This window comes from Equus quagga, chromosome 5 (genome assembly GCF_021613505.1).
Source record: "Equus quagga isolate Etosha38 chromosome 5, UCLA_HA_Equagga_1.0, whole genome shotgun sequence".
Lineage (NCBI taxonomy): Eukaryota > Metazoa > Chordata > Mammalia > Perissodactyla > Equidae > Equus > Equus quagga.
In genome coordinates, this window is record NC_060271.1 from 41,763,408 (window position 1) to 41,777,326 (window position 13,919).

The 13,919-nt window shown below is 49.4% G+C and overlaps 1 long non-coding RNA gene across 2 annotated transcripts; it reads right to left on the minus strand.

Moving 5' to 3' along the window:
• Positions 1–6,326: 6,326 nt before the first annotated feature.
• On the minus strand, positions 6,327–13,112 carry LOC124238842 (uncharacterized). 2 transcript variants are annotated; one of them, XR_006888415.1, is made up of 5 exons: positions 12,620–13,112; positions 11,964–12,023; positions 10,741–10,960; positions 9,213–10,253; positions 6,327–8,153 (listed from the first exon to the last, which is right to left on the minus strand). It is a non-coding gene; the product is annotated as an uncharacterized LOC124238842 (long non-coding RNA). The 2 variants fall into 2 exon arrangements; XR_006888416.1 differs by lacking the exon at positions 11,964–12,023.
• Between the last annotated feature and the right edge of the window lie 807 nt (positions 13,113–13,919).

Here is a 13,919-nt window from a genome sequence, read left to right on the forward strand (position 1 = left end):
CATGTCTGGATTACATTGAAAACCTTTGAAGCATTCGGAGAAGAAAACGAGAATTTGTATCAAACTGCTAAGGGTGAGGAACACACCAGGACTTGTGCACAAGATCCCAATCCCTGTAGAAAGACAAAGTCCATGGAGAATGTGACACCCACTCGGGGCTGAGGACAGAGGTCGCTGCCGGTGGAGACGCTCTCCGATGAGTACAGCCCATGGCTGCTGCTCCCGAGCATCCTCCCTGGCCTCGCCTGGGTGCTGGCCGCTCTTCTCGTTCACAGGGCTCAGAAAACAATCTCAGCCCAGTGGGTGCCTCTCGGCTTCTGTCTCCTCCTACTCAAAACCTTTAAAACTCATATTTTCTTCTTCCCCCAAACAGCTTCTCTTTCCATCTTCCTCATTGTGTTGTTGCCCTCCCCCGATCCTCCTCATCTCCAAGGTTAACCAATGAGCCTCCACTCTCTCACCTCCATCATCTCCATCTCTGAAACCCAATTAGTTGCCCAGGAGTGTTAATTCTTTCCTTATAAGGGCATCTGGAAGAGCTCTTTTCCTGTCCTCTCTGCTCCCAGCCCACACAGAGATGTTTCCTCTGTCTTTCTGCATATCTGTAGTGTAGCCACCTATTAAGTAAGCGATTAAATACTCAGTTGCCATGCTCTGGGTTAAGTCTTTTCTCCTGTTAAAGAAAAAATTATCCAGTGACACTTGTTGAAGACGGTAAGGCAGATTTTATTCAAGGGGGGCCATGGCAATCAGTGCGGGGACCACTGCAAAGGGGTCTTGCAGTGGGCAAGAGAAAATGGACTCAACTCCGAATATGGCGTGGGTCAAGGGAATTTATAGCCAAGGAGGGGTTTGGGGGTGAGTGAATGGAAAATTCCTAAGAATAAGGGGGATTCTGGCTAAACTGATCGACTGGCTTTCTTGCTGAAGACAGCCCAGGGTGGTCAGACATCTCCCGGGAGGTGATGGAGGATGAGGAGCCCGATCAGATATGAGGGTGATGAGATATCAAGGATGGGCTGTTCTTGATGAACTGACTTAACAGGGTTTCTGCTAAAACTGGATTTCACGAGTAAGGGCACAGATGGGTTTAGAAGGTTCAGGAGCCTGCAAAAGTTTGGTCAAGCAAAGAATCTTTGTCCTTCTCCAACATTTGCCTGGAGAACAGCACTGATTTTTCTTCTCCTTTATGGTGCCAGGTACAGACTATCCCACGGCTGCTCCGTAAGGCTGTGGTGTGGGAAAAATGACCATCTGACCTTACAGAACCAGCCTTCTTCCTAGGGGACAAAAGGTCTTTGTTTAGGAAAATGCTCAGCTAAGGGGTAAAAGGTGAGGCCTTCAGAGTTAGGAGAAAAGGAGACAAAGAAACAAAACCAGACCCCCAAACTCCTTAAATTCTTCTGCATAATAAAAGAATGGGCATTAGGGAGGAGAGAAGAGGAGAGAAGAGCTGGAGGGAGAGAAAAAAGGCAAGAAGGAGGGTGAAGAACCGAGTTGGCAGAAATGGCTCGAGGATGTTTAAGAAGGAGGAAAAGGCTAATATTCAGTTTAAGTTGTTGGCATTTGTAAACTTGCTCCATTTCCCAGACTTTCATTGAGAATAGGCAGAAAGAGCTTTTGCTGTTATTATTATTATTACTCGGTTTTCAAGTGGAAAGAATGAGGCTACACCCATGTTGGGTTGATGCTGAAGCGGAGATAAAGCAACAGGCAGAATCAGGGTGGGGGTCAGGGCAGAGGCTGGACTGCCCGGCGAGCAGCGGCCAGGAGAAGGACAATTGGGAGAAATCTTGGGGAGGGTTTGGCCTAGCCAAAAGGGGCTGGAGGGGGTCGGTGCCTGCAGCTGTAGCTGGCACTCAGTAAGTCTGCATGGACTCGACTCATGGGTGGTCTGCACGCCGCCCCAAGACAGGGATGTAATTCAGGGAGTCTGCCCTTTCATCAAGCATTTATGGGGCACCAACTGTGTGCCAGGCATGGTGCCACAGGACATTGGAGACGCAGGAGGAACTTGCTCACAGATCCATAGTTTCCGTCGCTCCCTGGAATAACAATTGCTTCCTTCCTTACAAAGCTTTGTCGGCTTCTCCTGCTAAAGGCAAAGCAGGCGTGAGGCCCCATTCCTGAAAGTGTGGACGATGGCCCTTTACAGCCCAGCCCCAGCTCACCTGTTCAGGCTCCTCCTCTGAAATCCCTCAGGAAGCCCCTCTGCCCTCAGACCATGTCTGACTCCTAGATGTTTCCAGAAGGCATCAGTCAGGCTGCAAAACCTCCACATCCTGAATTCTGTTCCCACTACCTTGATGCCTTTCCCCCTGCACCTTTCCTGTCCATCCTTCCAAGTCGGGTTAGCGGTCACAAACCTTGTGGCCCTCCCTGACCACTCCTTCTCTTCTCCCCATCCCACCACCCTTACTCTAGGCCCAGCAGCCTCCACTGTGTTGGAGTTTGCATTCCCGTGGCACTCTCAGCTGGCCGTGATGAAAAATGTCGTGATGATTCGCTTCCTGAGGTCTCCCCTCCCTGACTGCAACAAGGAGAGGGGCCTTGTCTTATTTATCTAAGTGCCCACCCAGTGCCTGGCACTCGATCAGCGTCTGCTGAATTGAACTGTCTAGGCGGGGAGGGTGAGAAATACTTTCACCCGAGGATCTGGAGAACTTCCCCAGCATTGAGAGGACGGGAACATCAGCTATGGCTGCAGCCTCCCCTCTGACTAATTTTCATCTCCCAGTATAAATAGCTCCCTTTCCCCATATCAGAAAACATCTGCTCCCACTAGCTGCCCAGTCCTGTACCAGCTCTATAAATATCCTGGCTGGATCCAGGCTGCCTTGGCACAGGGGCCAAGAGAACTTGGAAAGAGTGAACACCAAGTGAGATGAAGGCAGTGGGAGTGAAGAAGCCGAAATTGCCCAATCTCCCTCTTCTTGCACCTCCAGGCACAGGCTGACAATGCTTCCCACATGGGCTTGGAAACCCCCGCCGTATTCCTGGGAATTCGGCAGAGACAGAATTGTTAGCTACTCCTGGTCTGGTGGTTTTCAACATACTGTCTGGTGCAAAGACCCAACTCATTTCTCACTGGCTGAGACACAGCTTGGAACTCGATTTGAGGCAACTCTTCCAATTCTAGCAGATTCTTGCAGGATGGGAAATGATATGGCTTTGAAAGGAGTTGCTTTTCATGCACATTTAAAAAGGAATCATGTAATTCTATGCTCCTTGAAGCTACTTTTTATGTTTAATAAACCAAAGGCCTAAATTCTACATAGTATTGTGCTCTAGAAGCTGCATGGATTTCCAAGGAGGAGAAAAGTTTAGTGTTTGGGAGAAGGGACTGGGAAATGTTCAGGGTCTATCTAAAAACACAAACCAACCGTAGGCATCACACACCATGTGAACCCGGGGTGCGGCACAGACGGGGTTAGTGGGTGCACCAGAGTAAAACTCTTTTCTTTGCTCTCCTGGGCCCGTTCCTCACTACCTGGGGGGCTGGTTTCTCCTCAGGTCCCCGCCGATACCTCTGGCAGCTGTTGGATAGCAAAAAGTGCTCTGGTCACTTCGAGTGGCCTACAGGGTCTCTGTGCCACGGGGAGTCACTGAAGTTACATTCCTTCCCAGCCAGCTCAGGCTGCTCCCAGCCGGAAACCTGTGATGGGAAATGGGAGAAGGGCCTTCCTCGAAGCCCCGTCTCTGTATCAGTCTGGGTTTTCCAGAGAAACGGGACCGATAGGATATATACGTATTGCAAGGAAGTGGCCTCCAAGGATCATGGAGGCAGAGAAGTCCACGAGCTGCGGTCGGCAAGCTGGAGACCCAAGCCGATGCTGTGAGTTCCAGTCCGGTCCGAGAGGGAGTGCAGAGGCAGGAGCAGACGGACATCCCAGCTTCAAGACAGACAGGCAGAGAGAACTCTTTTTCACTCAGCCTTTTATTCCATCCAGGCCTTCGCCTGATTGGATGAGGCCCACATTGGGGAGGGCCATCTGCCTCACTCAGTCTACTGACTCAAATGCTAATCCTGTGCAGAAACACTCTCAAAGGCACACCCAGAATGCTTGCCCTAGTAGCTGGGCGCCCCGTGGCGCAGTCAAGTGGACACATAAGATTCACCCTCACACTTGACTTGCCCACGTTTTCTCTACCCTCCTCCCTCCTGCTCGCTGGGCAGCCTCGGCCTCTGGGGGGCGAAGTATGGGGGCACCTATGTAACTGGCCATTGCTCCCTTTGGCCATGGCAAACATTTAAAGCTGACTTTTTCTCCTGTGAGGGGCTTTGGGGTTCTTTGGAGACTCCCCATGAGCTGGCGGATTGCTCACCTGTGGCTCCCTTGAGGGGGATGAGGACGTCTTCAGCTGGTGCCTTAACATCTCTGCTCAGCCTCTTCCTCCCGGCAGCCCTCTTGGGCCAGCTCTTTTTCACGGCCCACATCTGGTCTACGGGAAATTACCCAGGGGGTGGGACTCTGCACTCAATGGTGCAGCCACCTCCCCTTGTTCTGCCTTTATGGCTTCTTGCCCTTAAGATTTCTCGGGGGGCTGGCCCCGTGGCTGAGTGGTTAAGTTCACACGCTCCGCTTCGGTGGCCAGGGGTTTCGCCGGTTTGGATCCTGGGTGTGGACATGACACTGCTCATTGAGCCATGCTGAGGCGGCATCCCACATGCCACAACCAGAAGGACCAATAACTAAAATATACAACTATGTACTGGGGGGCTTTAGGGAAAAGAAGGAAAAATGAAAAATAAAATCTTCAAAAAAAGATTTCTTGGGCATGTGACATACACAAGTTGTTTGGTCCCACAAGTTCCTGGGTGTGTATGAGGTGTTGCAAAGCTCTCTTAATGGCCTCCTCCAAGTCCTTCGCACTAGGACCCCTCCTCTCATCCATGGGGTGGGCTGGGAGGGATGGGTGGGGGGGGGGGGGGAAGTGCACCAGCATGCAACAACTCTCTCTGCAGAAATCATCGAAGTTCCAGTCTCTCCCTTTGGCCTTGCCACTCCCCAACTCACGGGGTCACAGTTCTCAGACAGCTCTTTCCCGGCCCTGCTGAGCTGGTCTAGCACCTCACTTTGGAACAAAGGAGTAGTTGGCACCTACTGGTTTGTTCTCTGCCTCAGGATCTTCACCAGAATTGAAATGGAATCATTTTTTAACATCTTGTTCCATTTGTATTAACCGAGGGTAGTAGGCCAGCAGTTAGTTTTAATAGCTCAGTTTGTCTTCTTTGGCTTAATGACATGCTGGGCATTTCCTGTGACCGCCATAGTTACACCCGGGGAGAGAAGGTTGGCAGCTGGAGCAGCCTTTGTGCACTAGGCTACCAGTGGCTTTAGAGTTGTTTGGTCACCTCGTGGTCATAAATGGCTGCTGCAGCTCCAGGAATCATGCCCACAGTCAAAGCAGGAAGAAGAGGAAGGGGCATCTCTAGTCCTGTCTCTTATAGAAGAAAAGCAAAACCTCTTCCAGAGGGCCTCCAGAAGACATCCACGCCTGGTTCTTTGGGTAGAACTGGGCCTGGCACATTTGGACCTCCCAGCCTGAGTGGAGATGGGCGACGGAGGAAAGTGCTGGGGACGTCAACATGTCAGTCGCATCGGTAGCCAGCGTCTGTCTCCTTGAGCAGCCCACCTCAACCAAGATGGTGACCGCGCCTGGGAGAACCTTCCTGTCATCGTCACCGTCTACCTCCTCATCAAACAGCAACCGACTCTCTTGAGGGATGCTGTGGAGAGAATACACTATCTGTAGGCAAATCAGCTTCCGTCTCAAGGGGCTCATCCTGATTCTTGGGTAGGCCCTAGACAGTCACACACATAAACATTACACTTTTTTACTATCACTGTCAGTAAGTTGTGGAAGTACTTCAACCTTGGCTCAAGGAAATTCAAATGTTACAAAGTGACCTGGATGTTCTGGGACGAACTTCAAGGCAGAAAAATGTGTGTCAAACCAGGAGGACAGGAGAGGGAGGTTCTTTGCAACACCTGATAAGAAATTGTTATCGCCTTAATATCTGTTATTCTTTCATGGAGATTTTAGTTTGCATTTGGTTCTTTTTTTTAATTATTGTTTTTTTAATTGCAGTAACATTGGATTATAACAATATATAGCTTTCAGATGTACAGCGTAATGTATTTCGAATTCTGTGTAGATTACATCATGTTCACCACCCAAAAACTAATTATAGTCCATTACCACACACGTGAGCCTAATCACCCCTTTTGCCCTCCCCCGCTTCCCCTATGGTAACCACCAATCCAATCTCCAATGCTATGTGTTTGTTTGTCGTTGTTTTTATCTTCTACTTACAAGTGAGATCAATGCAGTTGGTTCTGTGTTGACCTTTCCAGATAGAATTGTTGTATAGGCTGTAGGTGGTTGAATTTCTGGTCTAAAATTAGTTTTTCAGTCAGATTTCTCTAAGGGGTCAAATGATTCCCTGAAAGTGGGCTGGCTACACTTTCAGGCCAGTCCAGTGCTTTTAATCTAAGTTACTCTGTCAGTTCACTAAATCTTGTCCTTCAGGCCTAAAATAGCTTCAGAGTTACCAGACTTGGTGATGGTAGAGACACCTTGGCACCAGAAAGAATCTGGCTGATAATGTGATGACAGCCTTTTAAAATCTATTTGTGATGACATTATTAGCTTTGGGAAGGAATGTCTTCCCCACTTAGATCAGGATAACCAATCAGATGCAGGAGGTGGAGAAAATGGAGATTGGTAAGCGAGTGTTACTATCTTTATAAAGCTGTTTGTGGGACGTGGCTTAGGTCTGTGGGCGAGTGGCCTCATGGATGTTGTGTTCCTGAGTCAGACATGCTGATTTCCCCTGTCTGGTTGAGAGCCGGGCAGCCGACCAGGGTGTTCTCTAAGGCAGGACAACCCCAGAGAGGAGAGGGGCGATACTCTGGGCACGCCCAGTCTCTCCCCATCTGTCCAGTTGGGAAAGTGGCTCCTCCTCCCTTGAGAGAGGAATGGGTGAAGGAGGAAGTGCTCGGGGGAGAGGGGAGGCAAGGAGCGTCACTCTAAGGAATTTCCTTCACAGGAAACCTGAGGAGCTGGAAATGAGTGTCCTCAAGTAGTCCTCCCCTCCCCACACATATAAACTTCAGACTTTACATGCGATAGAGCAAATGGCTGGGATTCTAGACTCTTCTATTCTTTCCTGTGTGTAAGTCAGATTCTCTCTGTGCTTCAGTTTACTTATTACAACCAGAAGGATAATAGCCTTCATATTAATAGGGTTGATATAGAGGTTGCTCTATTTAAGTCAAATATTGCCTTTATCTTATCATAGATTTTATTATACTAATTAATAAATTATATTACCTTATTAAAAATCTGGCTTCCAAAATACATATATGAAAATGGCTCCATCTAGACAATGGAATATTACTTATCACCAAAAAGAAATGAACCATCAAACCATGAAAAACATGGAGGAAACTTAAATGCGCTGCTAAGTGAAAGAAACCAATCTGGAAAGACCACACGCTGTACGATTCCAACTACATGACATTCTGGAAAAGGCAAAACTATGGAGAAAGTAAAAGTTCAGTGGCTGCCAGGGGTTAGCGGGGTGGGAGGAATGAATATGGGGGGCACAGAGGATTTTTAGGGCAGTGGAACTATTGTGTGTGACAATACGATGGTGGACACACGCCATTCTCCATTTGTCAAAATCCATGGTATGTTCCAACGCCAAGAGTGAACCCCAATGTGAAGATGGACTTTGGGTGATAATGACGTGTCATGTAGGTTCATCAATGTCAGACATCCCACTTTGCTGGGGGATGTTGATAGTGAGGGAGGCTGACATGTGGGGTAGCAGGGGGTTCTGGGAAATCTCTGTACATTCCACTCAACTTTGCTGTGAACCTAAAACTGCTCTAAAAAATAAAGTCTATTAATATATATGTATGGAAATGGTTAATAGAGAGGCCAGGTACATTTATTCTTAGAAGTCTAGCCCATTTCATCCCCAAGGTCTGCCAACAAATTCGTCCTCCATATTTGACATGGACGTCATGTCAGGTGGACAGAGAACAGCACCAGTATTCTTCCAGGAAAGACATTTTCTCAGGCAACTTCACCTTCCTCTGCTCACATCTCCTTCCAGGCCGCGCGGGGCTCTGACGCTCACCCTGTGCACACAGAACATTGCCCGGTCAGCAGTATACACCGTCCCTTAGACACAAGGAGTATTATTTAGTCTAGAAACTCTCAAAGGAAATATCCGCTTGCACGTGAAAAATCTCTGGAATTTCTCTGTTCCTCTCTGTCCGAGGTCCCCGTATCTGTGAAACCGCCTTGGAAAAGCCTCTACACACAAGCAATGCCTTGTTCCCGGCCAACTACCACAGGCCTGCTCCAGCACTCCTGTCCCTGAGGCTCCCATCCCTCTGAGACTGGCTGCGCCCGGGAGAAAGAGGAAGAGGAGGAAGAGGAGGAGGACTCTCCAGAGATCAGAAGTGAGAAGTTTTACACAACCGGGGAAATGGAGGAAAAACCCGAGTCTTAAAGCCCCAGTCGTTGCCTATCTGAGCCTCACCACTACTCACTCCAAATTAATGCAAGGAAGATTTTGACCTTGAGGGTAATAATACAAACCATCAAACCTCAGGCTTGTTTGCTGACACCCAGCTTACTCTCAGTCTCTTCCTTGGATCGCTTTTGCTGCATAGCCCTCCGTTTGCCCATTTCCACCCTCTCTTATCTCCCTTCTAAGTTCTCTTTCCTCTTCTCTTGAGTCTCCTACCCCTCCCAGAGGCAACCGATGCTGACAGACCTGGAGTTTATTTAGAGTAGGCGCCCTGGGACCCAGGGGGCATCCAAGGGCCTCCCCAGCGCAGACTGTGAAGGCATAAGGTGTTGAGTGTCTGCTTTTGCCTAATCTTTAACATAAAGGCAAGGGAACACTCTTTCCTCCCCATCTCCCAGGCCCCTGTCCCCAGTCACCCCCCAGCACTGTTTCTGGGGCTGTCTTCTCTGCATCTGAGCCTAGTTTCAGCTGCAAAGGAAAAGACCACAACTTCCCAGCTCCTTTTATAAGTGTCTTTCTCTTCATGCCAGCAGGTCGGGTTGAACCAGGCTAGCACGGAAAAGGGAAGGTGGAAAAGAATCTGAGGGAAAGAGGGTACCCTTTGGAAAACAAGGAATATTCAAGTACCAGGTGCGAAAGTTTTAAATAGAAACCCGCTTACATTGCACTTGGAGTAACAACAGCTGGCTGGAGGTCCTGGGGCTTCTCAGAAGACGAAGAATTTTTCCGGGACAGTCCCAACATCACGTGAAGCCATTGTAGCAAAGGCTACAGCTCAGTGGCCCCCTGTCTATGCATCTCAAATTGCGAGCTTAGGGATTTATTTTCTAACTTGTACACTAAACCTCTCACATTCCACCCGCACACAATGACTCTGTTTTTCAAAATGCTGTCATACATGGGAATTTTATGACATCAAACCCTTAAAAATGTGGAAACTTTGGTTTCAAAATACTTAATAGGGGAAAATAATAAACCCCTTGATTCACAGTTTCTTTGCTTGCTTACGGTTCGTTTCTGACACTGTGACTGGCGCGTGTTTGGGAGGCCGGGTTTCGGAGGCATAATCAAGTATTCATATATGCCTGGTCTTGGCACCGCAGAACGCTCCCTCTAATCTGGAAATATTTTCCCTTCAGACAGGAATAGAGAGGTTACATTTGGGTCACTAGCAATCTCACAAAAGGCTTTTCAAACGAGATGAAAGAAAAGAAGTTCTGATTTGTTGGGAGAAATCGGAGAGCTTTCCAACTCGAGGGATGTGGTGAGCGTCCAGGAGCGCGTCCAGGAGCGGCATCTCTGGGGTGGGAAGCCGGGAGCACCCCCGACGGATGGGCTGAGCGAGAAGGACAGGGTTACAGCCGGCGGAGGAGGCGATGGAGCCCCTGCTTCCTCCAGGTGTCCCTTACACAGACTTTCCAGGCAGGCTGTTGGCTGCAGGCGGCCGTCCCTCTTCCTGTGGCTTGGGCATCAGCTTTCCAGCTCTCTCTGGAAAGCCTGTGTAATGGCCGCCTGCCTGCATGCGCTGCCTCGCCCACGGCCCCAACAGTTAAACAGCTCTGTTCACAACCAGGGGAGGGTGACAACATTTCAGATGCATTTCCTCCAGGCAGGACGAGTTGGCCCCAGCGGAGCGTACACCTGCGTTCCTCAATCATAGGAGGCTCTGTCTTTCCTCTCGCATGACCTCGCTTTCCTATGTCTGTTGGGAAAGCAGAATATTTAGAATCAAAGGGGCAGCCAGGGGAGGGAGAGAGGCGAAGTGCTGCCCAGCGCCTCAAATGTCGCTGAGGAATCAGGAGACACAGTTTCCTTCAGCTTAAAGAACTGACTTAGTTCCTTAAAGTCGAATGAATTCCTCAAGCACTGGAGAAACTTTTGCAAAAATATCCAGAGCCCAGACCAGTGCTTGGCGTGTAGCACACACTCCATGAACGGCGTGGAGTGCGGACGCAGAGCACTGTTTCTGGCACTGGGCTGTGACAGCGGACAAAAGTGTCAAAAAGCCCTGCCCATGTGGGGCTGGCATTCCAGTGGGGAGGCAGATACGGAAGAAGACAAGTAGTGTGTGCTGTTTAGGTGGGATCAAAGCTCAGGGGAGACACGTGTGAAAGGGAGACACACATAGAAGAGTTCGGGGAGGACGATGTCGGGAAGACCTTACTGATTAGCAGGCATGCGGTACAGACCTGAAGGAAGGGACTGAGGGAGCCACGTGGATGACCCAGGAAAGAGTGTCGCAGGCAGAGGGAACAGCATGTGCCAAGTCTCTGTGCGGGGTATGTGTCTGGGGCGTTCAAGCATCAGCAGGGTGGCCAGCGTGGCTGTAGCTGAATGGGCCGAGAGCACCGGTGATGAGGCCAGCGAGGGCAAAAAGATGAAGTTTGTTTAGGGTCCCATCTTCAAAGACTTCATATGCAGGGAAAAGATCATTTAGGTTATAAGATGACATGACTATGCCAAAGTTGGATAAAAGAGGCTACAGAATGGACGGCAAGTAACTGGCGTTTGGGTAAGTAGCAGGAACAGGGAGATGACTTCACACCGGAGGGCTGACACAGGTTGTGCTCTTGGGGAAGCAGGTAAGAGAAAGGCTGTGAATTGCACTTGAGCCAGCTCTTTGGACCCTATGGGGATGCTGACCTCCAAGTGGGGACAGATGTTCTAAAGTCTCCTGTGGCAGCTGGACCCACTCTTTAGAGAAGAGAAAGTGGAGTCTTCACCCTAAAACCACCTCTGTTGAGGTCAACGGAAGGGAGAGCTTCCCTCTCTACATCCAGGACTACGTCTCCTCTGTGTTCGTCTACATCAGCGGCCGTTGGTCTCACTGTTCGTTAGGAGATGAGAGTGTAGAGCTCGGTGCACATGCTGCCTCGTCAGTGCTGAGAAGGGGGAAGCTTCCTTAGAGAACCTGCCTTTGCATCCAGTTCCTCAACCATCTCCTACTCCAGATTTTGTTCCCCACAGATTTTCTTAGGTGAAACTGTACCAGCATATGATGCCCACAATTATTTTGGGATCTGAACCAAATCACTATCCCTAAGCTTCCTATGACCTTATGGCACTAAGACAAAGGATGGCTGCCAGAGCTGGGAAGAGAGCCCCTTCGGACTTTGACCTCAGGCTTTATCACCGCCACGGCCATCCCACTGTAGCGGCTCAGGACTTGGGAGCACAGGCCAATGACGTTTAAGTCCCTTGCTGCTTCTAAACTAACTCATTTGGAGCTGAGCCGTGGCCCTGCTGTGCAGCGTCTCCTTCCTTTCTGCCCTCTGCAGTTTTCCCGGTAACCCCACTCCGCAGACGCGTGTTCTTAAAGTGAGTGTTTTGAGCCCTTGTGAGCTTTTGTTTTTGTTTTTACCACTGTGGGGAGTTGGCGCAGAGGACATTCTGGCCTGTGGGACATAGTTACCTTTGGAGGTGGCTTCCAAGGCACTCTGAGTCACTCTTACACCACACAAGTGGAGCCATCCTGGAATAAATAATTTTTTTAAAAAAACCTACCCCGTTTCCTGGCAGTTCTGAAGCTCGTAAGGGGCGAGATGTTGCAATACCGAGGGGGCAGGTTGCAGAGTGAACTGCTGTGCTGTGGGAAACTTGGGACGTGAGCTCATCCTGCCCGGGCTGCAGCCCGGGCTCCCTCTGCTTCTGCAGGGAAGCGTTCGCAGAGCAGTGAGCAGAGCCAGGCCCCAGAAAGTGCCAGAGAGAGCGGCGAACCTGGGAGATCTGTGGGAAGGTGGCCCTGGAAGCCCTGACAACTACGGTCAGATTCTGGTGGGAATGCTGTCTGCTGATCAGCAGCTCTGATTCCTTTGTTAAAACCCCAGCTGTGCTGGGAACTGACCTCATTCATGAAGTAAACATTGAATCAGATACCAGCAGGCCTAACCCTGATTGAGTGGAAATAACATGGACGTTTCCATAATTATGAAGCTGCCAATTGGATTTGGCAAGATGAACTCTAAATATGTCAATCGGAATGAGTTCATTACCTTTTCTTGCCAACTTAATCAGAAGCCAATTGCCTTGTTGCAGTTGAAATTATTTGTATTAAAATGCTTTACTTACATTTGAGTTTTTACATTCCAAATAATGTACTGGAAAGCAGCGTAGTCTAGCAACTGGAAGACAATATTGGGAATCCGTCGACTGGCGCCCAGCCCTGGCCGAGTCCTCGGTGCTCCCCGTGCCAGCACTTCCCGCACTCGGCCCTGGAACCCTGCTGTTGGAAGAAGGGCTGTGGAGAGCGCAGTTCGGTCTCGTGACACGGGCTTGTTGTCATCCAGGGTCCTGCGGCTCATGTGTTCTCCCTCGTGGTCACACTCACTCACTGCTGATTTACCCGGACCACTGGGGACACCCCAGAGCTGTGCACCTAAGTTATAGGTTGTTCGTGCCTCTGACTTCCTTCTTCCACTGGGCTCCTCCTTCCATTTCACACAGTTCATTCAGGAGATGAAAGAGTTAGTTTGCTTCTCCATAGTAGTTGAGACCACCGTTTGCAAAGCAGTTTCACAATTTTGAGGAGAAATAATTTCCAATAGCTGTTCCTTTTTTTTATTTTTTTGAGGAAGATTAGCCGTGAGCTAACATCTGCTGCCAATCCTCCTCTTTTTTTGCCGAGGAAGACTGGCCCTGAGCTAACATCCATGCTCATCTTCCTCTACTTTATATGTGGGATGCCTGCCACAGCATGGCTTGCCAAGAGGTACCATTCTGCACCCGGGACCTGAACCGGCGAACCCCGGGCAGCCAAAGTGGAACGTGCGAACTTAACCACTGCGCCACCAGGCCGGCCCCTAGCTGTTCCTTTTTGATTCTCATTTCCTTACAGAGGCAGCAGAATGTTGCCATTTGGAGCCTGATGCATGGAGCCAGACTACTTGAGTTGAAGCCCAGCTCTACCCCTTCCAAGAAGGACCTTGAGCGGGTTACTTAAACTCTCTTCTGTGTCCATCTCATCATCTGTGAAAAATGGGGTGAAAACAGCAGCTACCCTGCAGAGGTGCTCACTGTGAGGATGCAAGGGCTAATTCATGGCAAGCACTTAGAACAGCGACCGGCATTCAGAAGAGCTACGCGTCAGTCTTTATTATCATTGTCACTATTATTATTAGTCCCAATGAGTAAGAACAGACAATAAGGAATGGCCATAACTGTACATAATTTAGTGATAAATTTACAAGGTGCAAATCAACAACTACATTGCAGGCATGGCAACAAGAAGCCAGGTGACCGGAGTTATGACTGCTTCACTATGTCACTTAAATCCCTATGTAATTTCTCTTTTAGTGTCTTTACCTGTTTCCTGGGGTTAATGTTTACTCTTCCTTCCTCAGAATAGTCTTGTCTGATTGTTGATATGAAG